This window comes from Lepidochelys olivacea (assembly GCF_965140295.1).
Source record: "Lepidochelys olivacea isolate rLepOli2 genome assembly, chromosome: 9".
NCBI lineage: Eukaryota > Metazoa > Chordata > Testudines > Cheloniidae > Lepidochelys > Lepidochelys olivacea.
In genome coordinates this window covers 13,274,716-13,287,746 of record NC_140419.1, presented here as the reverse complement: position 1 = coordinate 13,287,746, position 13,031 = coordinate 13,274,716, and positions in this window count along the sequence as shown.

Below are 13,031 nucleotides of genomic sequence, written 5' to 3'. Positions count from 1 at the left end.
CTGTTACCCAGGGTTTCTCAGAACCCAAAGCAGTGGTAACTTAATTGTTTCACTCCAAGGGGCGTCAGAAGTAAATCAGTGGGAATACAGTGCTTTCGTCTGATAAATGATTGATACAAGCAAGCATGCTTTTATCTAGAACTACTATTAGATTTCAATCACACAAATGCATATGCAATAGGCTTAGGATATCCCAGATATAGTTACTTATAGTCTGAGATGGTTTCGAGTGATCACCAGCCATCTTCCAGGGGCCCTCTTTCTGTCCAGCTGATGGGAAGTTTATGTGTCCGCTTCTTGCCCAAATAAAAGCTCTTCCATGCTGCTCTGAGGTATTTACTTTTACCTAATCTTTTATAGCTAACTCTAATAAAACGCGTAACCTATAGTGACTTCTAGTGTGTCAGTATAATAAACTATAATAGGTTACCAATGCTCCTAATTTCAACAAACTACTCATTATCTCAAAACATTTTTAATATTTCTAGTCAATAACAATATGTCGGGGGCATCTAAAACTAAGGTCACTATTCACTCACTCTCTTCCATAACTTTCTGTCCCAGCTTCCCGTTCTGATCAACAAAGTATGCAGCTGTCTGACCTTTCCTCGCAAAGGCCTAAGATTTTCCTAGCTATGTGATGTTTGGTTTTCAGCTGGCAGGTGCTGAACATACAAAATGGCTGACAGCAGTACTGTCACGATCTGGGGTACACACAGAAATGTCAAATTCTGGAGAAAAAATACACCCCTCTTAAAATTCAAACATGTCTCCAACACCCCTGGAACACCACTTCAGTTAATCATAGGATCATAAAAATGTAGGCTGGAAGGGACCTCAATAGCTCATCTAGTCTAATCTCCTGCTCTGAGGCTGGTAATATCTAGGCCATCCCTGACAGACGTTTGTTGAACCTGTTCTTAAAAACTTCAATGATGGAGATTCCACAACCTCCCTATGTAAATTGTTCCAGTGCTTAACAACCCTTACAATTAACAAGTTTTTCCTAATGTCTAACCTAAATCTCCCTTGCTGCAATTTAAGCCCATTACTTCATGTCTGGTCCTCAGTGGATAAGGGGAACAATTTTTCACCCTCCTCCTTGTAACAACCTTCTACATACTTGAAAACTGTTATTATGTCCCCCATTAGTCTTCTCCAGACTAAACAAAATCAATTTTTTAATCTTATCTCATAGGTCATGATTTCTAGATCTTAAATATTTTTTGTTGGTCTCCTCTGAACTTTCTCCAATTTGTTCACATCTTTCCTAAACTGTGGTGCCAAGAACTGGACAGCTGAGGCCTTATCAGTGCTGAGCAGGGAAGAAAAATTATTTCTCATGTCTTGCTCACAAACTCTCCTGCTAATACATCCCAGGATGATGTTTACTTTTTTTGCAACCGTGTTACACTGTTGACTTGTATTTAGTCTGTGATCTACAATGACCCCCAGATCCTTTTCTGCAGTACTCCTTCGTAGGCAGTTGTTTCCCATTTTGTATGTGTGCAACTGATTATTCCTTGTAGGTGCAATACTTTGCATTTTTCCTCATTGAATTACACACTATTTACTTCAGACCATTTCTCCAGTTTGTCAAGATCATTTTGAAATTCTAATCCTATCCTCCAGAGCACTTGCAACCCCTCCCAGGTTGGTATCATTTGCAGACTTTATGGAAATAATTTATGAAAATATTGAATAGAACAGGCCCCAGGATAGATCCCTGCAGATCCCTACTTGACATGCCTTTCCAGCTTGACTGTGAACCATTGATAACCACTCTCTGAGTACGGTTTACCAACCAGTTGTGCACCCATCTTATAGTAGGTTATAGCCAGGGATTGGTAATCTTTGGCATGCAGCGCATCAGGGAAATCCACTGGTGGGCCGGGATGAGTTGTTTACCTGCAGTGCCCACAGGTTCGGCCGATCGCAGCTCCCACTGGCCACAGTTCGCCATTCCAGGCCAATGGGGGCTGCCGGAAACGGTGGCCAGCACATCCCTCGGCCCGCACCATTTCCCTGACTGGCCGCATGCCAAAGGTTGCCAATCCCTCCTCTAGGCTATATTATCCAAGTTTGTTTATGAGAAGGTCACGTGAGACAGTATCAAAAGCCTTACTAAAGTTGAGATATATCACATCTACTGCTTTCCCCCATTCAGATGTCTTGTTACCCTGTCAAGGCAGGATCTTAGATTGGTGTAACATGATTTGTTCTTGACCAATCCATGTTAACTCTTCCTTATCACCTTATTATCTTCTAGGTGCTCAGAAATTGATTGTTTATTTGTTCCATTATTTTTCTGGGTACTGAAGTTAAGCTGACTGGTCTATAATTCCCTGTTTTGTCATTATTCCCCTTTTTTATAGATAGGTACTATATTTGCCCTTTTCCAGTTCTCTGGGCTCCCTTCAGTTCACCATGAGTTCTCAAAGATAATAGCTAATGGCTCAGAGATCTTTTCAGCCAGTTCCTTAAGTGTTCTACAATGTATTTTTTCAGACCCCAGGACTGGTCTTATGGGTGGGTGACATGGTCGACCACCCATGATGCTGTGGTGGCGCCGTGGTCTAAAGGCAAGGAGCAGGGTGGGCCTGGGGTGCAAGGCCACAGAGAAGCTCAGGGCTATACGGGGTGGGGAAGGTAGTGGGCCTGGGGGTGAGAGAGGGGTGGGGAGCCCGGGGAGGCAGCAGGGGCCATCGGGATGGGTGGGGAGTCGGGGGAGGCAGTGGGGGCCAAAGGCGAAGGAAGAATGAATGGGAAGGCAGGTGTGCCAAAATATAAGTTTGCCCAGGGCATCATTTTTCCTAAGGCCGGACCTGTCAGGCCCTGTCAATGTGAAGACATCTAACTTGTCTAAGGCTATGTCTACACTGTGCACCTTATCATGGAAGTCATTGAATCAAATGATTTGATGATTGTTATTCAACCAGTTCTGATTAATTGTATTTCCCATATTGAAAAGCTGTTAAAGTGGGGCAAATAAATATCTGGTGCCTGTATGACCTCACTTGGGATTGCACCCACTTATACTCTTGCTGAAGTTAGTTCAACAGGACTTTTGCCTGAGTAAGGAGTGCAGGATTGATCTCATACAAGTTAATTTGTCACATGTCCCAAAGAAGACATATTCTGGACTGAAAAGACAGGATGAATGCAGAGTTTGCCTTGGCCATTCATCTAATAAAACTGGAATGACACAGTCTGAATCTAGCAGTTGTATTCTGTGAGAAGTCAGGGGAAATTGTATTCAAGTACTGTAATTGACTTCAGTATGATCAAGACTTTTTTAATGACTCCATGAGATTGTGTGTATTTTCTTAGTCTATTTTAAGACGTGCATGTTGGTGCAGTGCTTCTAATCAAAATGGGTTATATTTTATTCAGACCTTGGAGACCAGGTAGGTAGAGCTAATTGGCTTATGTCTGACCTGCTTAAAAAATATCAGAATTGGCTGTTGGCTATTCCTTTATTTGATTGACTAAGAATCTAGCTGCAAGATAGCAAATATGATGAACCCAATTCATTAAAATGGTCCCAATTATAGATAGTTATACATTTTCAGTATAAAGTAGGACATACGTATAGCCAGCGATGAGCTGCCAAAAACTGAAGAACCGGTTCCTTCCCTCGCTCTGGGTCTTCGGTGGCACGTTGGCGGTGGGTCCTTCACTCACTCCGGGACTTCGGCAGCAAGTCCTTCAGTCTTCTGAAGGACCCACCGCCAAAGTGCTGCTGAAGACCCAGAGCGAGTGAAGGATCCGCTGCCGAAGTGCCGCCCGGTGAGTAAAAATTGCCTAAAGTTAACCATGTGATTAAGTGTTTTCTTGTTACAGCATTCAAAAGCTTTCCAGTTGCCTCACAGCACACTATCTGGTTCCTTGTATTCTTTAACAACCGGTTCTAAACCGGCTTCAAAATTTAACAACCGGTTCGCGCAAACCGGTGCGAACCGGCTCCAGCTCACCACTGCTTATAGCATGAAAGAACTATAGACATGTAAAATCCTTAATCCATTGCCCACATTGTTTCCTTCTGAGTTACAGACCTCAGAGGGATAGTATAAAATGGAGGGGGAAAAAATCCCCTCTGGCCTTATCATCTATTAATGAAAAATGTGCAAAGAAGGAGAATGAGTATTTCAAAGGGACGCAGTCAAATTAAAGATCATGGGCTTGATTTTCCATTGCCTTACACCTTGTGTAGTCTTTGCACCTATGAAAAGCAAGTGTAAAAGGGGTGCAAAGCCCTATTCTCACTCTGCCATCTATTAATCAGGGAATGGGATTTGTTTATTTTGCATAGCAATTTATTTTTCTTTCCTTGTCTTGTGTATGTGTGTTTAGTTTTGCTTTTCTTCTTCTTTTGTTTTAAGCACCAGAAAACACTTACGGCTTGCCTACTGACGCAGCTGATGGCAGTATTCTTGGGGGTGGCCTGGTTTGAACAGGGACATAGCCAATAACCGTGCAGATCTACCCAAATCTGAGCACCAAACACAGTCCATAAAGTGAGAGAGGTCGCAGGGGGTCACAGCCCCAGAATTTTTGTTTGTTTAAGATTGAGCCAGGTCACTGAGGAGCTCAGTCTTTTGGTAAAGCTACTGCTGCCTCATACCACTCTGGTCAGCTCTGCTTCCCCATCAGTACTGGATCCGACTCAATCCTAAACTGTCTAGCTCCGGTTAGTGCCTCCCCATTGGTTCTCAGCTTCCAAACAATCAGCCAGTCAGGTTTTGGCCAGGCCCCTCCCACAGCAATGGGCAGAGGTAGAACATATCTCTGCCAATGGGAAGGAAATAACCAGAGCTGGGTGGATGGGATGGAGCCAGAGCCTGTGCCAATGTTGACCCCAGCAAAGCACAGAGCCTGGGATGGAGAGTAGGAGCAGTCCACTGGGTCACAATGCTACTCTTTGGCCCAGCCACCTCTCCGTCACTCACTAACTGGAGCTGTGTGTTGTGGGGTGGAATTGCAGGCAGTATTGATGGGGAAGTGGTGCAGTCTGAGGCAGCAGCAGCTTTACAGAAGACTAAGCCCCTCAGTGACCTGGCTACATCAATTCCTCCCCCTTCCCCTGGGGCTGCAAGCCACCTCCCCCGCGAGCTGCAAGGTACCTCCCCCTTCCACACACCCCCCCACATAATCTCCCTCCATTTTAAACACTGTGCCTGCTGCTCAGATTTGGGTGGGCCCCGTCTGATCCAGCCAAGTTGTGCCTACACCCCTGAGGTGGAGACAGATATGAAGGGGCTGAACCATGGCCACCCATCACCTCTGCTTGTCTACACAAACAGTATGTGGCAAGCTGGGGTGTAAATCCACTTCTCACTAGCCTGGTGTGTACTTAAAGCGGGGCAGATCCAAGCACATTAGGGAACTTTCAGTACACGCCAGCAGGGTCTGCATGGACAAGTAATGCATGGCAGGCTAGTGAGATAGTTATATCCCAGCTTCCTATGCACTAACTGTTCATACAGATAGACCCTAGGGCACATGCTTAACTTTATCCATGTGAATAGTCTCATTAATCACACCTATAATTGCTTGCAAAGTTGAGTCCCAAATCTGTAGGGCCTCGGGTAAAGCTAGGTTCAAGAAGCTATTTTTTGCATTGTGATCTGAAGGTGCTGAGATTTACAGTCAGACAGGCATCTAACAGGATTAGTTCCAGACTGGTGGGCTAGCTGTTGAAAATATTCTGTCTCTTATACACATGCACTTCACTCCTGAATACTAATATGCACAGTGCAGCATATGTTAATAACGAGAATAGTGTCGTCTCATTAGTGGCACAGGGGCAACACGATTAACGTAAGCGTTTTGCATTGTGAAGCAGGCAATCCAGTAAATTGAACTGCTCATTACTATGCATGAAGCAGAGGTGGATGAACTAGTTCAGAGTGGATAATCATCCAATGGGTTTGATGCTCCCTGAATCTCACACAACCCTCCTGCATTAGTAAAACAAGGTTGGGAATCTTGGGCCCAGTGCAGGAAATTTGTCCCAGTAAGGAGTGGAATTAGTCTCTGGTGACAATAGAATTTCTCATGAGATTATTGGTACTTTCTATTTACTTAACTAAAACTGCCCGACTGATTGATTGACATGTTAGTTCTGCAACCAGTTCTCTGTTTATCCACTTGCCCGTTTATACTAACGGATTTTAAAGGAAAAGATAACAAGACATTGGCAGCCAGTTACATTGTACTGCAACCCATTGCTTTTTGACAGATTAGTACAATTAGATTTGAGTCCATACCTTCCAGAAAGTGACGATCAGAGAATTCACTGTGGTGCTGACCCTTTGGGGAACAGGCCTTCTGTAGAAAGTTCTGCAACCCTCCTCACGCCTTGTAGGAATGCTAAGTAGGGGGTATTCTGGGCCAGGCCACGGGCGTGTCAGGAGATGGAACAGGCAAGGTGTTATTAAACTCTGCAATTCTACACTTCTGCAATGGCCCATGGATACCATTACATGCAGGTTAGAAAGTCCACACACACCCCTGCCGCCACCCAGATCTGTACAGTCCCTGAACTCATGGGACAACAAAGACTGCTTTACGTGTGTAACCCACACATCTTCTGGGTGTGGTGTTCTGTCCCATCGAGTGGCACCAAGACCACTGAGAGAGAGAGTTAAATTAGCTAACAGGCAGTTGGCTTTTAGCTCATGCGGTAGAGGCTCATGTACTAAGCTCCAGAGGTCCCCAGTTCGATCATGCCGACGACTGGGGTTTGTGGGCGTTACACCTGCACTCCCATGATTAAACAAAGCAGGCAGAGAGGAGTCGGAGGAATCTAGGGAGCACTAGGAAGAAGCTAACGAGCAGTGGAACATATTCTACAGCCCCTAAAGGGATGCTGTAGCAGATGAGCTCTCACTGTATGCTGAAGTGGTCCACGAAGTATGAGGGACCCCCAGCAGCAGTCTGACACAGCCCCAGCCAGATCTGCACCCTAAAAGCACAAGTCATCCTTAGTGATTGCTTCAAAGCTTTCTCAGCCCACACATTGCACACCTTCATCCAGTTGTGTAGTACATAAGAAGCAATGCTCACAATGTCATTCTGCATGTAGCTGAGCTATGCGTCTTATACCGTCCTCTTTGTTTTACTTCACAGAGAGATACTCCTTACTATTCATAGTTTCTTCTTCTTTTTTTTTTTTGGCAGACGCCACAGTGCCCTCTGGGAGCTGAACCCCACTGACATCCTCATTAACTTTGATGGCAAATGAAGCACTTTGCATCTTTACATAGAGAACTGCAGTCCTTTTGCCTTTTTTTTTTTTTAAACAACTTTTTTACATGTTAAGTGGATGTTTCAGTTTCTGCATTTGGACACAGAAGGCACAACATAATGAGCACCCAAGCCTTCTGAAGGAACAGCACTTTGTAAGGCTTATGTTATATTGCTGTTCTGAGGGGCTGCTAGATGCTTGTATCATCTGTGGTCCTTTGCAAACTGTTTGACAGTGGGTGAAGTGAGAAAATGATCCGTTAGCTGTTCAAGTGCTTCATTAAATTCAGTTAGCCCCATGTGCAAAGAGAAAGACAGTCACAATGCTTTCATACCCTTTGCACTTAAAAATTAAATGGAGGAGTAATGGCTCAGGAGATTAGTAATGTGGTAAGAGAACCTTGTGCCACTGATAGGTGCCAGTTATTTGCCATGTGTCCCCTAGGGTACTACATATGAAAAAACAAATAATAATAATTAAAAGTGATCACATCTCTGTTGCTCACTCAAATCCAGCCCACATTAGTAGCAGCCGAAAGGATAATTGTTCCGTATCCTCTGTTAAATAAGTTTGATAGTATTAATAATCCATCATGGTCAAGTACTTGATTCTGAAAAAAACAGCATAGCAGTTGGCATTAACTAGTGCCCTTATTAGCAGCCTCAGTGGATAAGACAAATAGGTCATGGAAGATGAACTGTTATCTCACTCTCAGAGGCAACACCTCCATACCTGAGCTGAGGCACTCCTGTTCTCTGACTTGCAGTGGACTCCTCCTCTCCCTGGACCTGTCCCATACCCAGGCTGGCTGCTAGGAAGAAGATTTGGGCTGTTACAGAATATGAGGCACTCATATGCCATGATGATGGGCATGATATTAAACACACAGAGACAACAGCAAATATATCCAATCTTACTTCATCCTTCCTACCGGAGAAAGGAACTTAACATTAAGAACAAAACTAAGATGCCTTAGAGACTAACACTTTTATTTGGGCATAAGCTTTTGTGGGCTAGAACCCGCTTCAGCTGATGAAATGGGTTCTAGCCCACGAAAGCTTATGCCCAAATAAATGTGTTAGTCTCTAAGGTGCCACAAGGATTCCTCCTTGTTTTTGCTGATACAGATTAATACAGCCACCACTCTGAAATCTAAGATGCACATCTTAAAGTTTTGGAGGCCTGCTGAGATACATGCCCCAGGTCTAATAGCTTTTAATGTCAAGAAGTTTATCCTGCTATACTGGGTAAATGTCCCTTTTTAAAATTCATCCCTTTGCTCTAAGTTATAGGTTCTTTTCCCACACTAAATACAGTAATTCCTCTCCAGCCATGTTGTTTACCTCCTTCAAACATTAAGACTATCAAGCCCCCACTTAACTCTTGCTTAGCCGGATGCTCCATATTTAGCTCTCTTCATCTTTCCTCAGAAGTCAATTTGACAGTGGAGGCGGGGGAGGAAAAGTCCAGCTTATTCTGGAACATTGCAATACTAAGGTGGCAGACGGGGGCGTTGTGCCTTTTAGGGACACACTTTGGGAGCTCTGGGTGGCATTGTGCCTCAGGCTGTACTGAAAGGAACACAGGTGGGTGCAGGGGGAATTCAGCTGCTATGCCACGGATGCAGCATCCCCTTCTCTCTGTGCCTAGCCACTTCTCTGACTCTCTGCTGACTGAACAGACTAGAGCTGCCTGGCACGCACATTATTTGGGGCCTGAAAGATTCGCATTCACTTTAATGGACTTTGCATCATGCTTATAGTCCTTGCACTCAGGACACTGCCAGGACCACGTTGTGCCTGACTCCTGTGCTCTCCCTACCTTGCACAGTCCAGCTGGGTTGGTCACAGTCTTACCCAGTTTTGCAAATGTGTTCAGTCATTTTGCCAAAATAAAGAGCTGTAGGAGGAACCACACACTCGCTGTTCTGTTGAGTGCTTGGCTTTACAAAGACGGCACCAGTCATATTGCTGATTTACATTTCATCTTGTGTACTGGTTTCTTCTCTAGTGGCAAGGATGTGCCTTTCCCCCCTCACTGACCATGCGCAGTTATTGAAAAATAAATGAGTTCAGCAACACCCCCCCCGCCAGCCTTCCAGTCTCTCCCTATTTAGCCCATCTAAATGGCCAGTAATCACTCTGCCTCTTAATGCATCAAATTCAAGCCCTTGTCCTCAGTCTCAAGGCCTTACGTGACCTTGGTTCCATCTACATCTTTGCTTTCACTTCCCACTATCTATTCCTTACACTCATCTCATTCCTCTCTTCTGACCTGTGGCTTCGCTTCTTTATTCATTCTGCCCCTGCGTTTGGAAGAGTCTTTTCCTTCTCTGCCAACCGCCTTCTCTTCAAATTTCTCCTGAACACTCATGAATCCTTTCCCACCATCTTCTTTCTAGTAGCCCATACATCTTTCCTTACCTGAACATTTGCTCCATATCTTGTTTCCTCTTGTCTTGACTGTCTTTGTGGAAAGGAATGTGTCTCACACTGTGGGTTTCATCCTTTGCTCTAATCAAACGGAGCTTGACACAGGACAAAAGTCAAAGGTGGGTTTAAAATATCTCTGCAGGCTTCTAATATTAAGCTATCCTAGCACTGGTATAGTCTCCTGGCACAGGTTAGAACAGGGGTGGGCAAACTATGGTCCGCGGGCCGGATCCAACCCACCAGCAATTTTAAGCTGGCCCTTGAGCTCCCACTGGGGAAAGAGGTCTGGGTCTTGCCCCCCTCCAGTGCTCCAGCCGGGGAGCAGCGTTGGGGACTGCTCCACACGGCTCCTGGAAGCAGCGGCACGGCCCCCTCCGGCTCCTATACACTCTAATGGCCCCACTCCAATGGCCCCCTCCGGCGCTCCAATGGGAGCAGATGGGGCAGTGCACAGAGCTGCCTGGCTGTGCAGGAGCCAGAGAAGGGACATGCCACTGCTTCTGGGAGCCACTTGAGATAAGCACCGCCAGGAGCCTGCACCCCTGAGTCTCTCCCCATGTCCCCTGCCCCAGCCCTGATCCCCCTCCCATCCTCTGAACCCCTCAGTCCCAGCCCAGAGCACTCTCCTGCACACCCAACCCCTCATCCCCAGCCCCACCCCAGAGCCTGCACCCTCAGCCAGAGCCCTCCCCCCACATACCACTCCCCCACCCCAGCCCGGAGTCCCCTGAACTCCTCATTTCTGACCCCACCCCAGAGCCCGCACCCCCAACCAGAGCCCTCACCCCCTCCTGCACCCCAACCCTACTTTTGTGAGCATTCATGGCCCACCATACAATTTCTATTCCCAGATGTGGCCCTCGGGCCAAAAGGTTTGCCCACCCCTGGGTTAGAACACCATGAAAGCAACTGTAAACAACACCAATGGCCCCCAGAGCTAATCCTATAGCCAAGGATCATCAGGGAACAGGGGTTTCCTGAAGCCCCGCATCTTTCCCTTGAAAATGACCCTATGTTAGGGGGCAGGGTGTACACATGCAGTAGAGAAGCCACTGGCAGCTCTGTACTGCTCAGGGATCACCATATGTAGTGGGGAATCCTACACTGCCCTGATCAAAGCTACCTTGGTGTCCCAGAGACTCTGGCCTTGCCAGTGGACAAAACTATATATGTGATTGCGAATCATAATGATTATAATCCTTTCTGACAACATTTTGACCCCTGCTTTCCATGACACCTGCCAAAGGCATTGCTCGTTTGTACCTGTGGGAGCCCTTCCCTCATTGGGGAAAAGCAGAGGGTCCTTTGACAGTCTTGGCAAAGGTGCCGGCTAAAAATGGAAGAAAATAAGAAGTGAAATTTGAAATGTTTGTAATCATCAGATAATCAAACCTAAATTGAAGAGTTCCGGAAGCGTAGCCAGGCACAGCAAAACCTGTAATTACATGTCTTCCCAACAATGTTGAGTAAAATCCCCGAGGATAATTGCACATTTTTCATTACCCAAGAGGTGGGCTTAGTTTCATCTACCCTGACAACACATCAAAGAAAGTTCATCTTGGTACTTTGCTTGGGTCCTTGGCTGTCCCTTGTAAAGCACACCACCATTGTTGTGCCACAGATCATTATCCAGGCACCTTCGAGGTATGTACAAAATGTCATCAAATATGACAGAAGACTTCCACAGGATAATGAGCTACAGTATCTCATGATTAGCCAGCTCATTGTCAGAATGGCATCTGTTTTTATTAACTTGGTAGTAACATGTGGTGCAAGCAACTACACAGCAATCTTTTACGACTTGCTTCCAGGAATATTGACCAGAAACACCATATTACAGCCCTAAGCTTTGTAGTACAGCCACAGCTGAACAATTTTGCAGCAAAATGTGCTGTATAATGGTTGACATTTGCTCTTCTAGATCCAGTTGAACTAAATTATTCAACTGTGGTTTTAATAAATAATAATAGGGCCTTACACAGAGTCACCTCTGGGGTGTAAAATGGCAATTACAAAGCATGGTAGGGCAGGAAACAAAGATGATACCATACTCAATAAAAAATGGAGGTGCAATTTAGAAGGGCAGAATACAATTATTGGAGCTCTGAGGACATTGCCAGTGTGGGTTTGCACAGGTTTTGGTGAGCAGAACTGATGGACTCACTCCTCAGGTTATTGGGAAACTCCGTCTTTAATCAGGAGACAGAAAAACGTTTCCTGTTTCAACATTAAAGGGTTTTAAAGTGTGGTACATGAACCAAACATTGGGAACCCCAGATGAGCTGAGTACCACATGCCTTTATTTTCTTAATGAAAGGTTTGCATGGCTCTTACTACCTGAATTACAATCAGTCAAGATCATCAGAGTTAACTCTTGTAAAAAGGGATCTTTTATGACCACCAGTATCTCAATCTTGTGTTTCGCCTTCATACAATGCTTTGTACCTCCCGCAGCTAGTTCTAGCACCATTCTAAGACAGTGGTGCCAAACCCTCCTCTGTTATTTCCACACGAGAATGCCCCCCAACCTGAAGCAAATACTCACCAGCAACCACACACCACACAACAGAACCACTCACCCAGGAACGTATCCTTGCAACAAAGCCTATTGCCAACTGTGCCCACATATCTATTCAGGGGACACCATCACAGGGCCTAATCACATCAGCCACACTATCAGAGGCTCATTCACCTGCACATCTACCAATGTGATATATGCCATCATGTGCCAGCAATGCCCCTCTGCCATGTACATTGGTCAAACTGGACAGTCTCTACGTAAAAGAATCAATGGACACAAATCAGACGTCAAGAATTATAACATTCAAAAACCAGTTGGAGAACACTTCAATCTCTCTGGTCACTCGATTACAGACCTAAAAGTGGCAATACTTCAACAAAAAAACTTCAAAAACAGACTCCAACGAGAGACTGCTGAATTGGAATTAATTTGCAAAGTGGATACAATTAACTTAGGCTTGAATAGAGACTGGGAGTGGATGGGTCATTACACAAAGTAAAACTATATCCCCATGTTTATTCCCCCCCCCCACCTCCCACTGTTCCTCAGACGTTCTATTCAACTGCTGGAAATGGCCCACCTTGATTATCACTACAAAAGGTTCCCCCGCCCCGCTCTCCTGCTGGTACTAGCTCACCTTAAGTGATCACTCTGGTTACAGTGTGTATGGTAACACCCATTGTTTCACATTCTCTTTGTATATAAATCTCCCCACTGTATTTTCCTCTGAATGCATCTGATGAAGTGAGCTGTAGCTCACGAAAGCTTATGCTCAAATAAATTTGTTAGTCTCTAAGGTGCCACAAGTACGCCTTTTCTTTTTTTAAAA